Source organism: Vombatus ursinus, unplaced genomic scaffold (assembly GCF_900497805.2).
Source record: "Vombatus ursinus unplaced genomic scaffold, bare-nosed wombat genome assembly UNPS02012901.1, whole genome shotgun sequence".
NCBI classification, from domain to species: Eukaryota; Metazoa; Chordata; class Mammalia; order Diprotodontia; family Vombatidae; genus Vombatus; species Vombatus ursinus.
This window is the reverse complement of record NW_020952679.1, coordinates 443946-450560: the sequence shown is the minus strand read 5'-3', so window position 1 is coordinate 450560 and position 6615 is coordinate 443946. Positions and strand designations below refer to the sequence as shown.

At 44.3% G+C, this 6615-nt stretch overlaps 1 non-coding gene across 1 annotated transcript; it reads right to left on the bottom strand.

The window, feature by feature from the left end:
• Nucleotides 1-293: 293 nt before the first annotated feature.
• Nucleotides 294-375, bottom strand: TRNAS-CGA. The gene has a single exon. It is a non-coding gene; the product is annotated as a tRNA-Ser (tRNA).
• Nucleotides 376-6615: the final 6240 nt, after the last annotated feature.

Below are 6615 nucleotides of genomic sequence, written 5' to 3'. Positions count from 1 at the left end.
CCTTTGTCCTTCCCCTCCCTACCCCTCATCCACATCCAAGAATCGAAATGCCCTGATCGGAGGCACCGGCCGGCTCTGCCACCTGATGTTGCTTCTGACATTTATCCTGCATTTGAGGAACGCTGGCTCACTGACCGCTCGCTGCAGCTTTCTCACCCCTCCCCCCCACCCCCGCATCCACAATTACCAGCGCAAATGGCCTAATTGCATTTTTGTAGGCTTGTGAAATTTTTTTAACTCTTCTTGTAATTAAACGAGACCTCTTAATAAATGCTACAAAGTAAAAACACCATCGCTGTGAGCAGGATTCGAACCTGCGCAGGGAGCCCCCATTAGATTTCGAGTCCAACGCCTTAACCACTCGGCCATCACAGCACCTGATCTGGGAGCTGCCAGACAAGACAAATGATGGACCTGAGATGCCTAAAAACAACAATGATATAGGTCTGGAGGGCAGTCTTGTACATGTGCTATACACTCTACATAATGGATACACAGAACCTCCCAAGAGCCCCTGGGCTGCCAAAAGTCATCGATCAATAGGTAGAATGCATCTTAAAGAAGGTTCTGCACTGGTGAGGGCAGGGGGCAGGGAAGGATGGCAGGGGATGACACAGGAGCACAAAGCAAGTCCAAAGATTCTAGGCACAAAATTAATGATGATGCTATTATCTCTCTAATACTTAAAGGTTTACAGCAAATGTAATTTAAAAAAATACCTAGCATTTATATAGTGCTTTAAGGTTTGCAAGGCACTTTACCAATATCATGTTTGATCCTCACAATGACACTGTGGGGCAGGCACTATCCCCATTTTACAGATGAGGAAACTGAGGCAGACAGTTAAGGGACTTGCTCAGGATCACACAGTACTAGCAAATTGTCTGGAGGCTGGATCTGAAATCAATCTTGCTGACTCCAGGTCCAGTGATCTATCCACTGCCATGTGGCTGTCAATTATTCTTATCTCCATTCACAGAAAAAAAAAATGAGGCTCCAGGAGATTGAACTCCTTGAGGGCAAAAACACACTCACTTTTGTGTCTGTATTTGTGTCTGAGTTGAGAAGTGCCCGCCTCCAGCAGGTACTTTAATAAATGCTCATTAATTGAGTGAGTGACTTGTCTGAGGTCTCCTAGCCAGCCAGCATCAAAGCCTAGATTCCAAATTAGCTCAGACTCCAGGTTTAGAGAGAACGGTACCACAGTGATGTCTAAGGAAGCCTCGACGCTTTAGGACTAGAAGCAACTGTGTATTAGTGATGGGAAAACTGGGCTTCCATCCTGACTCTCTGAGCTTGGTGAAGTCATTTCCCTGTTGGTGGATGAGTTTTCTCATTCACAAAGTGGCAGACATCCTGGCACTGCACCTCTACTCTATCCCTGCCATGCACAGGGGTGGTTATACCTTTGATGTTGTCATCACCCACCAGTGTCCAGCTTCCTGAGTCCATTCCTCTGAAATTCCTCAGACACTAATCTCCTGTTCTTAAAGCTCTCCCGTCGCCTCACACCTCCTCTGTTCCCACCTTAAATATCCAGGCCCTGGACACCCCTTTTTTCTCAGGCTATCAATCCGAGGTTAGAGTAGGGGAGATGCTGCTATCAGGGACATCAGGTTGTTCAAATAATCTGGCAAAAAATGATAAGGGGCTTAAACTTAGTGATAGACTAAGGAAGAAGCCCAAAAGCCGATCCCCTGGGTGCATGGGGTAGGAGGAGATATGATTGAAGAGGAAAGCATGCTAGATTTAGAAAAAGAGAACCTGTGTCCACATCTTGACCCTTCCTAATTCTAATAAATAAACAATCCCTGTTGAAATTGGGAGGGACTCCTTCATTTGATTTCATTTCAGAACACGTCAGGCAATTCTGTTAGCTTTCCTCATCAGTGACTCCTCTCTGGTCTTCATCTTTACCTCTTCCCCAAAGGTAACTTGGCCTTTACCAATAACCACCCTGGACTCTGCACCTTGTGTTGCCTCCAGCCGGGCCTTCCCCTCCCTTCTCAGCTGTCTCCAGACCATGTGTCTGCTCTGGAACATCCTCCCCTATGTCCCTTCACAGTAAAGGCTTGATCTTCCTATTTACCTAACTCATACTTTCCCCCGTGGATTGGAATGGTTTCTTTCCCACTTCCCCAGAACCCCCTTTCCTGGTCTGGTCTACACATATCTACAGGATCCTGGGACTTGGAGCTAGAAATAACCTTAAAACTTATCTAACGCCTCCAGTTGACAGATGAAGAAACTGAGGCCAAGGGAGGTTGTTACTTGCCCGATATCAGTAAGCCTCAGTGGTAGGATGTGACCCCAGGTCCAATCTTGCCTACAAAGAGCATGAATTTTACACTCTAAGCCCTGAGTCTTTTCTGCTCCAAACCAAACACCCCTTAGTTTCTAAGTGCTTAATAAAAGTGTTTGTTGTCTTGCCTTCAACCTTTAATCAATGCCTTGATCTGAAACCTACTGACTAGGCTGAGCTTTACCTGCTGGACCTCTCATCTGGCCTTCTGATCTCTTGCCAATCCTTAAATACACACTGTTGAACTTTCCTTTTTTTTTTTAACAAAAAGGCAGATTCTCTTAGGATGGGTAATATAGCAAAGGGTGGCCAGTCTATAAACCTTGGTGAGAATGGGTTTCTGGGATTCTTTTAAATGACCACTGAAAGATAGATTTTGAGACACAATGGGGAGAGAGTAAACATCCCTGGCTGTCAGACATGAGAATCTGAAGCAAAGGGCTCATCTGTGTTGTCAGAGATCTGATTCGGAAGCCATCCTCCACTTCAGCAGAGGTCCTGTAGGGCCCTGGTGGCACCCTTTCTCATTAAAGAAAACCACTCTTTTCTAGCCTGAAGCTCTTTGGGGCTGCAAAAGTGAGGACTGAAGGGACTTGATTTTAGCTGGAAACCACTGGGATAGATTTTCTCCAGCAGGATGTTTCTACTTTGCTCTCTAAAAGCATGCAAATTTCTTGCAAGGGAAGCAAGATTTATTTCTCATTAAAATATTTGCTCAAGGACCCAATTCAAACAGCAGTGCCAGGCTCCTTTTCCCTCTCTCTTTGCTTCACATCAGAAAGAATGAGTCACCACTCTGGGCTTGGTGAGAGTCAAAGGAGAGAAAATAAACAGAGGCCTCCAAGGGTATTGTTTTAATCAATCCATGAAGATAGAGGGAGAGGGGAAAGGAGAAGGCAGATCTGGAGCCTCCAAAGAGCCAGAGAAAATGGTAAGTTCCAAAAACAGTGTTTTATTATTACTTTTTCCCCCCAGCCCATCCAGAGACCTATTTTCTAAGGGTTACTTAAGGAGAGGTGAAACAACAAATATCTTCATTTGCTTGTCAGCTTCTTCAGGACAGTACCTTCCTTCTCCATCTCCTCACCTTGCCAATCTTCATAGTGTCCCGGCCACAGCTGGGGCCTCCTTATCCCACTGGGAAGTACAGAAATGGCGGAATGACTGAGCTAGAATGGATCTTGGAGATCATCTCCTGCAATCCTCTCACTAACAGAAGAGGAGACTAAGGTTCGGAGGGTGATAGAAACTTAAAAGGCTAATTAGGTTGCTAACTGTAAGATGAGATTTAAGGTACATTGGAGAAATAGTCCTCCTTTGTCTCAGTTATCATGGCAACTGTGTCACGATTCTTTGCCCCCGCTATTTCTTCTCTTCACCAAGATAACCATTCCCAACTCCTTCTACCCTTTGACTTTCCCACTAGGCAGTGTCCAGTAGACACTGACAGAGTGTGGATAAAACTGTGAAGTACCTTATAAACAAATGAACCAATCAACCTCTTGATGGTGCTAGAATCTGTCACCCTTTCCCTGCTCATTTGAGACCCAACTTCATCCTTGCTTAGAACAGATGTACACATCAAGAAAAACAAAATGGAGCATCGCTGCACTGCCTAGCCGAAGATCTGCTAGGCAAGTCTGTCTCCAACATATAATTTATGTGATAATTGACCAGCTACCTGCCTCTCCCTCTGCTTCACCTGGCCTAGATGGTTATGACAGTAAGAATATCACATGGAACATTTGAATATCCCATATGAAGTAATTCTATAATTCTAAAAGAATGCTAGGAAGTTTGAATTCTGTTTTCTAGGGCAAAATCATTCTTAATAATTCTGGTAAGATCTTAAAATTGAAATCACGCTTTCACACTGTCTCAAATATTACCAGTGTTACCTTAAAAAGCAAACCTTAGGCATCACTAAGTTCTGAGAAAGCTTAATCCTGGCCCCCATGGCACCTGGTTATTGAGGGCCAGTATTGCAACTGTAACCTTAGACAGTTCTGTTGCAAAGTCGTATTCTTGCCTCCTCATAACTTCCTTCAAAATACTTCCCTGGGGAAAAACCTCATCAGGCTTTGAGAAAAGCTCAATGTTCTAAAAGCACCCCCAACACCTCCTCCTCTCTCCCCATCATATTGGCTAGTGACCTGCCTTGCATTTCTACAGAAGAAACAAGGACAGTTTTTCCCTGTGTGTAGCACATTGTAAATGTTGTGCCTGTATAACAAATACAGATGGTTAGTTAGAGGTACTTCTTATGCTTAAACATTTTACCAAATGTGCTTATGAATGTAGTGCATTCCGTGCCTCCAGACTGCTCCCAGTTACCTTCAGCATCAAACCTAAAATCCTCTGTTTGCCTCTTGGAGCCCTTCATGACTGGCCTTTCCTACCTTTCCTACCTTTCCAGTCTTCTTATACCGTCCCCCTGTTGTACTAGCCAACCCTTGCTGTTACTTGCACAAGATGCTTGATCTTTTAGCTCTGGCATTTTCTCTGTCTCTTCCTCATGCTTGGAATTCTCTCTACCTTTGGGGTTCCTCAGCTTCCTTCAAGTTTCAGCTGAAGCCCCACTTTCTGCAAGAAGCCCTTCCAGGTCCCCAGCCAACACTTGTGCATTGGGTATATCATCTCCAATTTCCCCTGCATGCATCTCGTTTGTGTGGAGTTGTTGGTATCTTCTTTTCCCTATTAGACTGGCAGCTTCTGGAGGGCAGAGGCTGTTTTTAGCTCTTAGCACATAGTAGGTACTTGATAAATGCTCATTGACTAGATTCAGTCTGCCATTTTGCAAATGCATCCCAGTTACCAGAGTGGTGATCAAGCAGGAGAGGGGACATAGTTCAGCACAAAGCAAGTGCCCCCACTGGGCCAAAATTTCAAAGGTGGGAACTCTTCTGACGGTGGACAAGAAGTTGCTCTTAATGCACAAGGTCAATCTGGTTAGTCTAAAATATCATAGGAATGGAACACGAGAGCTCAAAAGAACTTAAGCATCCAAATATTTTCTTTTCTACATGAAGAAACTGGGTTCCAGGGAAGTGAGATGACTTGCCCAATACCATGCAGGAATTGAGGAATAGAGCTAGGATTTGGACTTGGGTTCTACGTGATTTTCCATGACCTTTCCGCAGTATTCTGAAATCCTGCATGTTTGTGTGTGTGTGTCCGTGTGTGTGTGTGTGTGTGTATACACACAGCTTGGTCAGATGTGTCCACCAAAGAGGCTGCAGCTGGTAGGGCACATGAGGACATAAGTGTCATGAGCGGAGAGGGGCCTTCTGAGCTTGGAGACTTATCCTGGATCAAGAGAGACAGTGTGGCAGAGGGCAAAGTGCATGTGAAGCCTTCTGACTGAAGGCCACCACCACACCAAGAAGTGCTTTCCACCAAAGCAAGACATTTCATTTTCTATGTTACGCAAGAATTGCTGCTGTTCTTGTTCAGTCAATTCAGCTGTGGCCAACTGTCTGTGACCCCATTTGGGGTTTTCATGGCAGAGATACCAGAATGGTCTGCCATTTCTTTCTCCAGCTCGTTTTACAAATGAGGAACTGAGGCAAACAGGGTTAAATGACTTACCCAGGGTCATACAGTTAGTAAGCGTCTCAGATAAAATTTGAACTCATGATGAGGAGTCTTCCTAACTCCAGGCCCTGCACTCTATCCACTGTACCACCTAGCTGCCCTAGGCGAGGACTACATCTATCATAATAATTTTGCTGGTTATTTTAAAAGAAATGGTTTCATCAGGGCATCTAGGGGGATTGAGAACCAGCCCTGGAATCAGGAGGATCTGAGTTCAAATCCGGTCTTAGATACTTACTAGGTGTGTGACCCTGGGCAAGTCACTTAACCCCAATTGCCAAAAAAAAAAAAAAAAAGAAATGTTTTCATGATAAGTTTTCCCTTCCTACAAGAATTATGAGGATGAAGTATGGAAGACTATTGTTCTACATTGATAGGAGGACCCATATTTAACCCAAGTATCAAAGAATAACCTTGCTCAAAAGAAAAATAATTTATTATCATAGCTATGGTCATAATCATCATTATCATGATATTTACAGAAATAATTTTAGAGCAAGTTGATAGCACTTCACCAGAGAACACTAAAGATTGACAATAGATAGCTAGTCTTGGATTTGTTGACTGTAACTCCAGCTGGTTTACACAGAGGAACCTATGATATGGGAACAGTGAGGTGGTGCCGTCATGCACAGACTGCTGGGCTTGTCTTTCTAAGTTCAAATCTGGCCTCAGACACTTAACTGGTTGTGTGGCCCTGGTCAAGTCACTTCACCCTG